This window comes from Octopus bimaculoides, chromosome 1, assembly GCF_001194135.2.
Source record: "Octopus bimaculoides isolate UCB-OBI-ISO-001 chromosome 1, ASM119413v2, whole genome shotgun sequence".
Lineage (NCBI taxonomy): Eukaryota > Metazoa > Mollusca > Cephalopoda > Octopoda > Octopodidae > Octopus > Octopus bimaculoides.
In genome coordinates, this window is record NC_068981.1 from 189547004 (window position 1) to 189558906 (window position 11903).

Genomic DNA, 11903 nt, shown 5'->3' on the forward strand with positions numbered 1-11903 from the left:
GGACGTTTTGAGTGTTTATTGAGCGAAAACACTTAAAGCTCCACGAGGCTCCGGCAGGGGATAGTGGCGAACCCTGCTGTACTCTTTCACCACAAATTTCTCTCACTCTTACTTCCTGTTTCTGTTGTGCCTGTGATTCAAAGGGTCAGCCTTGTCACACTGTGTCACGCCGAATATCTCCGAGAACTACGTTAAGGGTACACGTGTCTGTGGAGTGCTCAGCCATTTGCACGTTAATTTCACGAGCAGGTTGTTCCGTTGATCGGATCAACTGGAACTCTCGACGTCGTAAGCGACGGAGTGCCAACAGGGGTTGCCCGTACACAATCCTTAGACACCATAGCCTTGTGAGTGTATTTCGTACACGGAAACTGAAAGACAACTGTCATATATATGTGTATATTTGTTTGTGTATGTGTGTGTGTGTGTGTGTGTGTGTACCCACCATTGCTTGACAACCGGTGTTGCTGTGTTTACGTTCCCATAACTTAGCGGTTTGGCAAAAGACACTGATAGAATAAGTACTAGGCTTACATAGAATAAATCCTACGGTCGATTTCTTCGCCCAACGGCGGTGCTCCAGCCTCGCCGTAGCCACATGACTGAAACAATAAAAAATTATGCCATTTTAATCCCGAGCAAGGCCAGGTATCTCTGTAAGTCTACTATATATTTGTGAAAAGGCGGACGTTGTCTCACAAGCAATTGTGTAGGCAAAAGTGTTACTAAATGTGATCGGATTCACCTGAAAATTTGCGCACCTATGTTAAAAGAGTTTGCGAGTTTGCATGGCAAATTCGAATTTGCTCAATTGAAAGGCGCGTGGTCTATGGGGCAAAATTTCTCATTTAAAAATGTGACCCGCGTAGACCCGAATGAAATCAAGTTACTATACCGAAACTAGTAAAACAATAATGAACTATTTTAATCCCGAGCAAGGCCGGGTATATCTGCTAGTCTATTCTATATTTGTGAAAATGGCTGACGTTGTCTCATGTGGTCGGATTGAGCTGAAAGTTTGCACGCCTGTGGAGAACCTGCTGGTGAGTATGCATCGCAAATTTCAGTTTGCTCCATTGAAAGGCGTGGCCGCTAGGGCAAAATTCATTGTCTTTAAACGGACTTTGACAAGTGTTAGTCGTTTCTCTATTTCGGCGATTACCTTTTTCTCCCTGGATCTCTCTCTTTCCTCCCTTCCCTCCGTTTCTCTCTATAACGGCGTTCTATAGCTTCCACTCTCTCTTTCCCTCTTTTTCTTCGCCGTCTTTCTGTCGTTCTTTCTTTTCCCGCCTCTCTCTCTCTCTCTCTCTCTCTCTGTACGTCTGTCTGTATCTATAGGGAGAAAACGTTGACAGCCGCAAGTGTGTTGTTTAATGGAGAGGAATGAAATAGTAAATAACTATATTGCGTCGAAAATACGCTTCACAATCTCGAAATTTAAATATTTCCGCCACGGGGCTTTTAGAACGGTGAATTATTATCGCCCACCACCACCGCACAATCATGATAACAGATATTATTAATCAGATGTTTATAGTGTCAATTTATATATCTATATATATCTATATATGTGTGTGTGTGTGTGTGTGTGTATAAATATACATATATAATGTTTATATATATATATATATATATATATATATATATATATAATCGTAATGAGATAACAAACCAAGGCTGTGTATAATATAGAACAGTTATAAATAGAATGTCTTACAGCTGTTTCCAGGATATTTATTATATCCCTTCATCGGAGACAGTGTGAGAGGAGGATTAAGCAATAGTTAGTTTAGTTAAGATAGGAAATAGAGAGTGAATGTAGGGATAATGTATTTGTACATCTAATGTTTAGGCAGAATGGTATACATATAAGATTCCAGTACCTTGTGAGAAAGATCCAATTGTTTTTAAGATTGGTCGATGCCTTTGTAAAACCATTGATTGGTCGATGCCTTTGTAATATATATATATATATACATTTTTTAAATATCTAGTTTCAGCTCACGAACTGTGGCCATGCTGGGGCACCACCATTTGGCGTTGCTACATAATTTTACTTCACGAATGCTTTTTAAGAATTGACATTTGGTGCCTGAGGGAGTTTGATGATGCTGCCCTCATCTGCAACTCCTGCCGCGAAGTTGGTTAATCTGGGACACTTGACAGTAAGAGGTCCAGCTTTATTTTGAATACACCTACATTCACCCCATGCAGGTCTCTCAGGTCCTTCGAGAGGATACTGAAGAGCTGTGGACCTCTGAAGCTCAGACTATTGATTGGGCTATGTTGTCCTACATCTTGATGGCAAATTTGGAGTCCTTGACACTATGCAGTGGCGCCTAGTTGTAGTATTTGTGTAACACTCGATGCCAAAGTTTAGGACAAGTCCTTCCAAGATCCTCCAGATGTATATTATGGCATATCTTTCTCGCCTACGCTCTGAGGAATAGAGTCTTAATCTCTTGAGTCTTTCCCAGTAGCTTATATATATATATATATGTAATGCATATGTATATATATATATATATATAAAGTGCGCATATAATGTGTACATATGTGGTCGGATTAAGCTGAAAATTTGCATACCTATGTTAAAAGTACTGGGGAGTTTGCATGGCAGATTTGAGTTTGCTCAATTGAAACGCGTGACCTCTAGGGCAAAAAGCCTCATCTTTAAAATGTGGCCCGAGTAGACCCGAATGAAATCGGGATACACGTATATATAGGTATGTATTATGTAATATGTATGTATATGTTTGTGTGTCTGTGTTTGTACCCCACCATCGCTTAACATCCTATGTTGGTGTGCTTACGTCCCTGTAACATAGCGGTTCGGCATAAGAGGCCTATAGAATAAGTACTAAGTTTACAAAGAATAAGTCCTGGGGTTGATTTGTTCGAGTCTAAAGGCGGTGCTCCAGCCTGGCCGCAATCAGATAATTGACACAAATAAAAGAATAAAAGAATACATGTAAAAAACCAAATTACCTCAATGGAAAAGAAACTGACAATTTGGAAAGTTCATCTTGAATTATATAAACTGTCAACCGTTCAGCCAACGCCAACATGGAAAACAAGCGTTAATGACAATGGTGATATCCTCAACGGCCTTTAAGAAATTTTGATGGAGATATTTACGAAAATATAAACTAAAATTAAATGAAACAGCTGCTTTAGTATTCTGAGTACTCTCTTTACTCTTTTACTTGTTTCAGTCATTTGACTGCGGCCATGCTGGAGCACCGCCTTTAGTCGAGCAAATCGACTGCAGGACTTATTCTTTGTAAGCCTAGTAATTATTCTATCGGACTCTTTTGCCGAACCGCTAAGTTACTGGGACGTAAACACACCAGCATCGGTTGTCAAGCGATGATGGGGGCGGGGACAAACACAGACACACAAACACACACACACACACATATATATATATATATATATATACATATGCATATATACGACGGGCTTCGTTCAGTTTCCGTCTACCAAATCCACTTACAAGGCTTTGGTCGGCCCGAGGCTATAGTAGAAGACACTTGCCCAAGGTGGTACGCAGTGGGACTGAACCCGGAACCATGTGGCTGGTAAGCAAGCTACTTACCACACAGCCATGGAAAAATGAAAATGGTAATTATGAAGACGAGGCTACCTTATACTGTTACGAAGACGGTAACGACGGTGATGATGATCGTCAAGGTGACGATGTTGATGATGATATTGATGGAAACAATGATGCATTTGATGGGGATTGTCATAACGAGTCGTCTTTTTTGTTTTTGTTTAGTACAGTATCCGCTGTAGCAATCACATGTTGAACCTGCATCGACAAAATTTAGATAAAACAAGTAAAAAATATTATCTTTCCTCAAGAATTAAACATGACAGTCATTAGGTATTTTTTGTTTTATAATGATAATAACATAATATGGTGTTTCCCTGTAGCAATTCCAGAAAAAGAAAAAAAACCAAAACAAATGAAACGAAATAATTTTCAATGATCATTTATCATCGAGGGGGGGGGGTCTATTTTTTTCTTTCGTTTTGTTTTGTTACGAGACAGCTAGAAGACCATCAATTAAGATACGATGGTTTCGAAATAGAGTATGGATCAGATGACTGCAAAAACATTTCGGCTTATTTATGAAGACGATAAGGAAGATCACATTGATGAGAGGAAATAATCAAGCTAGAGAATAGTCGAGATGACATGTTCGGCTCCGATGAGAGTGGTGATGATTACGATAAGCAAACGTAGCATCACAATGATACTTGCAGTGGAGAAAGATTAATACCTACGTCTACTTGTGTTGCAACTGCCGTTAAGACAACTAGTAACATAAGTTGAATATTTTCAAACAAATCATGTACAAATCGTGGAAAGATCCGCTAAAGAATTATTGTGGGAAACAAAGAGAAAAATCTCCAAGATGCAGTACAGAGTAGTGTTCAAACAATTATACACTTTATCCATGCCGCAATGTATTGTTCTTGGACATCTGCAACTGTACTACACAATGTGCGTTTTTCATATCTATGTACCAATTATCCCAACCAATTTGGTGCACCTAATTATTTCCCTGTTGGCATCGACCTCACGTCAAACTCATAGCAATACCATTTAAATTGCCGATATTTTAATTCATCCTTGTCATGAATGTTATTTTGGTCAATAAAATTCTAACAATCTCTAAAAGTACGTAAAAATCTATTTTCTCGTTTCCCCTCTCACGCGTCTACATTTATTCAACATAGGCGTCCCTCGAGCCCTTTTGTGTCAGGTGATAGTTTGCTCGCATTTCATTCTCTCTTAAGAGGAGATAACTTCTACCTCTACGGAGCCGCAATAAAATTTCAGCTGTAAATACGTATAAGTACAACTTGACTTCTTTTTCGTAAGATGGCTATTTATCAATTTTCCTACCTATCATTTTGCAATGCAAATTCATATATATATATATATATATATATGTAAATAGAAATATTAATATTTCTAAGTCTCTTTAAAGGAAACTACGGCAGTGGTACTGGATATTAATAGTTATCGCCAAGTCACCATGGCAATCCCCAAAATAGGCAGCATTCGTCCTATTTTTTGGACTGCCATGTTGGCTTAGCGATAACAATTAATATATATATATATATATCCATAACATTTCTAAGACAAGAATATTTAACTTCTTTTAAAGTAAGCATAGTAAAAAGGAAATCTCGAATTCCTGCATCCGTTCATTTTCACCTCATCGCCGATTTTCAGTTCATTAAATTTCACACTCTTGATATTTGATCGACAATCATTGAAACAAATTATAAAGAACCTTCTTGCGCAGAGTTCAGAATAGAAGCCATCTTCCTGGTAACAACCTTTCCCCCTTCCTTTATGTCTCTTACATACACGAGAAATATATTCCAAGAGTAATTCCAAGACTAGCTTTTGGCGTTCCTTCCTTTACATCAACGTTGTTTGTGAGCATAACATCCAACTGGGTTGATGTTCCGCAAAATAAGACCAATACGTTCGTCATATGTCTGATCAACAATACATTAATGTACGGCTACGCTACACAATAATATGCAATCAGTTCTGACAATTATTGTTAAATGAAACGAATGACGTGTTTGTTTTTACCTGCTTCTCTCATTCTCCTCCCCCAACGAAAACTACTTTAACGTGACACATAATAATGACGTTTATCCTGGGCATTAAAATGGCTTTAAGACAAACATATTCTCGTTTCCAGTTTAATAAAACATTATTTCCATATTTTTACATTTGATGTTCCTAGGTATTGAAAATCGACAAATGCAACAAGTCGTAGAAAATGACATCAAAAGTGTTAAAGAGATTTTCAAAAAAAAAAACAAAAAAAATCCGGTCTCTTTCTGTGTATTGAAAATGTGTGAGGGGTAAATATGTACTTTAATGTGTCTCATATTCACAATGCAATCATTTGAAATAGCTGTTAGCTGTGTTGTTTCGTTATTGTCACATTCAAGTCAGATAAAGCAAACACGAAATAAACGTTCATCCATTGAAATCTCTTTGTAGTCAACAATAGATAATAACATTGGGTATTGACCTTCACTGTTTCCAAATGTTCCGTTTTCAAGCCACTTATATCATTTATATCAGCATAGAATGAATGGGAACATTTCAAAATTACTCTTGCCATTATCTATTTAACTGAATAAAGTTCAACTTCAATAGCTTTTCTTTTAAAACAAGAATATCTCGTCTTCACACTGTTTACACAGGTAATATATATTTGCAAATATTTTTGCTTTTATTGTGTTGGTGGTCGGTCTTTGTTGCCTTTGGGTGAGATTCATGTGCTGCCTGGGGTGATACAAAGCACATTAATTCTGTGTGATTCGTTAATGATATGTCATAAAAGTTTATGGGTTCAAGCTATTCTTCAATTAATCTGTAGTGAGACCCGGGCTAAACTTTGAAAACTAACCCCCAAATTTCACCATGAAACCATGAACTTATGTAATTCGACAAAGGGTGAAGTGTCGCCATAGAAAAAGTATTAACGCCGACGTGAATATGACTCGACCAGTCAGCACTGGTTGACTTATTATGGTGGAGGCGGCAATCTTCAAAGGAAGTGTGCGAGTTTTCCTGCCAAGCAGTTTGGCTGAATTCCCAAGAACTTTTGAGCCGACAGTAATAAACAGTTATAATAAGGTAATGTTTTCTCAGGATTATGCAGGTTGTGTTGCTTTTCTCCTGTATGTTAGTCTCTCTACTTCTGTCATCCAGTCTCCTGACTAGTTTAACATCAGGCCAGAGAGACACTTGGCATCTAAGGCCAAGTTTGTTTGTTTCAGTAAGTTCTCTTTCCCCTTCTTTAATTTTTCTTGCGTAATCTGCTTCTTTTGTATTCACACTCAGCTGGTAAAAATGAGTAGTAATTGTAATTCAAAGGGCCAGTCTTGTCATATTCTGTGTCAAGCTGAAAATCCCTGAGAACTACATTAAGTGTACATGTGTCCGTGGAGTGCTCAGCCACTTGCACGTTAGTTTCACGAGCAGGCTGGTCCGTTGATCAGATCAACAAAAATAACCGTCGCCAAACTGACAGAGCGCCGGTTTATATATTGTTTGTACAGCAGTGAGTTTCCTTTTTTGTGTATTGGCTAAATGTAATATTGTAAAAAGTTTCTTATTTCTTTATTGCCCACAAGGGCATAAACGTAGGGGAGACAGACAAAGGTATTAAGTCGATTACATCGACCCCAATGCGTAACTGATACTTAATTTATCGAGCCCGAAAGGATGAAAGGCAAAGTCGACATCGGCGGAATTTGAACTCAGAACGTAACGGCAGACGAAATACCGCTAAGCGTTTCGCCCGGCGTGCTAACGTTTCTGCCAACTCGCCGCCTTATTGTAAAATGTTTCTGCGTCATTTTGCTTTTCCCCCCAGTGTTCTATGAGAACTGTGAATGCTACGGTTTACATTAGGCAATTCTTGAGTTAAAACAATGAAAGTAAATTTGATTGGAAGTGATGACAGTGACATTCCATACTTTCATAAAAGAAACTGGTGAAATCCCGTAATTCTGTTTTCAAAAGCCCCATTCATTATATCGCATCCATAGGCACACACTTATATAGTAACTTTTAAAAATGTTTTAAGTATATTAGAAACAACGGCTGAGATACAACACAGTTACATACAAGCAATGCAGTATTCCTGTATAACTACCGAGCTCTACAGAAGCAAGCTACGGGAAGTGGTGGCGTTGTTCCTGTCGCTTCACTATAGATTGTTTACATGAAATTACCTGATTTCACGGTTGTCACTTCCAGTTAATTTCCTTTCGCTTTTTTTAAGCCTCTAAACTGCATATTAACCAATTCTTGTATATTTATATTCTTATTGTGTGTTATATTTATGTTGCTGAGTGTTAGTGTTGTAGTTTTTGTTCTTTGGTATTGTTTGTAAGAACATGACGAATTTGGTTGGTCTTAATAATGTAGAACTGTGTTCCTAGATAATTATCTTATGATTAGGACAATTGTGCAACTGTACTGGAAACTGAAACCGAAAGTAACTGACGTGCGATCTAAATACAAGGCTGACGTTTATTTTATAGAGGAGATAGAAAACCATTGAGATGTCGCTGAAATAGTGAAAAATCAAACGACCTCTTGTGATATCCTGTTTAAGAAAAATACAGTTTCTAGGTGTGTTGATACCATAATTTTGGTTACTAGAATATTTTACGATATTCGTGAGAATGTTTTCTTGCAGACACTGTTATTAGAAAACTAATGTAAACTGAAGTATCTAATTGGTATATTATCTGAATAATGTTACGAAATTCATACTGAGGGTGATAAGTGATTTAAGAATTGATATTTTAAGGGTCATTTCCTCAGATTAAAACATGTCAAATATCTAGAATGACAAATTATAATGTAAACGATACATACATACATACATTCATAAAATCGTGTAAATCATACTTAATTCGTCCAATTGTACACGAACGTGTAAAATATGACTGGACATGATTATATTTTATTCAACCCTGCTTCATATGACTCTAATTATTTAATTCCAGCTTCACCAAGCTCCAATCTGATCTAGCAAGGTTTCTACAGCTAGATGCCCTTCCTAACGCCAGCCACACCGAGAGTGTGGTGGGTGCTTTTTACATGCCAGTCAGGCGGCACTGGCATCGATCACGCTCGAATGGTGCTTTTATGAGCCACCGGCACGGGTGCAGATCAGGCGGCACTGGCATCGGTCACGACTACGATTTCGCTTGGCTCAACAGGTCTTCTCAAGCACAGCATATTACCCGACGATTGAAGGGTACTTTTAAACGGGCCGGTTATGCGGCACTCGCACCCTCTACGGCTACGGCTCACTAGACTTGCCTGGTCTTTTCAATCACAGCATATCTCCAAAGGTCTCGGTCACTTGTCATTGCCTTATATTATATTATAGCAATATATTATAATCGGTTGCCCATGATGAACTATCACACAGACTCCTCATCATCCTATGGACACTCTCAGAAAAGAAAGACTTATTCCTGATACTGCTATCCCATGCAGTTTTTATTTTCCACTTCCAGCAAGATTATTTACAAATCAGATGCAAAGAATACATGATAGTTTCGACAATAAAATGCATATTCTCTTCTCTTCGCTAGCTACTTAACAAACCAGTAAAGACTTCTTTAATGGATAAAACAAAACACTGCCGGACAAAATAATAGAGATAACAAAAACTACTCGCTTTCAATTAAACTAACTGAATTCCGTTTGCCACAACTTTCAGCTTGCACTTTCATGTTTTGCTTTATTCTACAGGGTGTCCACAAAGTCTGGGTACATGGAGTAAATAAAATCATAACATAAACAATTAAATATAAGAAATAATAATTTCTTAAAGTATGTGTTAATCCCCGTGTACTCAGACTTTGTGGACACCTTGTATATAGACTCCTCCACTCACGATGGTTCTTAGAATGGTTGGGTCACTCCATTCGTGTCTCTCCCTTTTCCTTAACACAAATTAATTTACAATGGTTATTGTTGTTGGCACTCCGTCGCTTACGACGTCGAGGGTTCCAGTTGATCCGATCAACGGAACAGCCTGCTCGTGAAATAAACGTGCAAGTGGCTGAGCACTCCACAGACACGTGTACCCTTAACGTAGTTCTCGGGGATAATCAGCGTGGCACAGTGTAACAAGGCTGACCCTTTGAATTACAGGCACAACAAGGAAGTAAGAGTGAGAGAAAGTTGTGGTGAAAGAGTACAGCAGGGTTCGCCACCATCCCCTGCCGGAGCCTCGTGGAGCTTTAGGTGTTTTCGCTCAATAAACACTCACAACGCCCGGTCTGGGAATCGAAACCGCGATCCTACGACCGCGTGTCCACTGCCCTAACCACTGGGCCATTGCGCCTCCATACAATGGTTATAACGTAGCGTAAAGGATGGGAAGAAATGCATTGATGGCATCTCAACTTCTCAAACTGAGAACTTGATGTGGGTGTTGAAAAAGAAAGGAACACGAAGTGATGCGAGGAAAGAAGCTGGGATATTCTAGTCATTAAAGTGTATTATTATATTCTTGGTCAAAAATGGTGGGCTGGCAGAAACGTTAGTACGCCCGGCGAAATGCTTAGCGGTATTTCGTCTGCCGTTACGTTCTGAGTTCAAATTCCACCGAGGTCGACTTTTCCTTTCATGCTTTCAGGGTCGATTAAATAAGTATCAGTTACGCACTGGAGTCGTTGTAATTGACTTTATCCCTTTGTCTGTCCTTGTTTGTCCCCTGTATGTTTAGCCCCTTCAGGGCAATAAAGAAATAAGAAACATTAGCACACCAGGAGAAATGCTTAGCAGTATTTTGTCTGCCTTTATACTCTGAGTTCAAATTCTGCCGAGGTCGACTTTGCCTTTCATCCTTTCGGGGTCGATAAACTAAGTACCAGTTGCGTACTAGGGTCGATCTAATTTTGGGCCTTGTGCCTAGAGTAGAAAAGATTATATTCTTAGTCATTAAACTATTTAAGATCAATATAGGAAGTGTATAATGGAATTCTAAATAATACAAGAGAGAGAGAGAGAGAGAGAGAGATTGACAGATATGTAGAGAGATAGAAGACAGACAGGCAGATAGAGATATAAAAAGAAAGCTACAGAATAACGCGATAGGGGGAGATAGAGATAGACAGAGAGAAAGAGAGGAGAGAGAAAGAATAAGAGAAAGAAAGAGCAAGCATTACTTACAGTGTAATCCAAGCCTTTAAGAAAGCTGTAGTGTCAACATAAAACAGCTAAAATCCATTGGAGCTACCGAATAACTAATGGAATTTAATGAAAAAGACTACAATTAAACAGGGGATTAGTTTTTTTATGCTGCACCAGATGCAAAGGGATTTGCATAATATGTCACAAGATACAATGTGAGGTCTGTAAGATGTTAACACCAGCTTCAAGTAACGTCGGTACAGAGTGAATATGGCAGGAACTTTTAAAAAAATAGGTCTGTAGAACAGTGAAATGAAGAATGGCACTAGTATTGTGCAGAGTTGATTCAAATGATACCATAGGTTTCATATAAATATTGCAGGATAGATGTGAAAACTGAAGAATCCGAAAAAGCCTGACGCTAAGTTATTATGTGCATGTATTTCTATTTGTGCCAATGTATATGCGGTGCAATATATAAAACAAAGAGTGATGGAATGCCAGAGTAATCCATCTGAGAAGAAAAAGGAAACAAGTGAAAAAAAATTGCAAAATGCAGACCATCAAGAAATACTTGTCGATAATAGTAAAAAAGTTACAATCATTAACAGAACAATTTAATAAGAGAATGAAAATTGTGCAACTGCTAATGCCAATCAATGAAATGTGAGAAGAGAGAGGAACCTACCAAACACAGTTTACTGAGATAAATCTGAGTAAATACGGCTGTCAGTGGGATTGACACACAGGGTTTAGCTGTGGAAGAAGGTTATCTCTCCATCTTTAGATGCAGAAAGACACACATGCGCACACGTATGCACGCACATACCCAAACACACACACAGAAACACACACACACAGTGGTACACACACAGTAGTACACACACACACAGTGGTACACACATACACACACACACACACATAGAGGCTCCTGCACCCACCCACATAGAGAGGCCCACACACACGCACACACAAGCACACGCACACATACAGAAGCACGCACACACACACACATAGAGGCTCACGCACCCACCGACACAGAGAGGCACAGATACACGCACACGCAGGCACACGCACACATATAGAAGCACACACACGCACATACACATAGAGGCTCACGTACCCACCGACACAGAGAGGCACAGACACAGACACACACACATACACACACATAGAGGCACACATA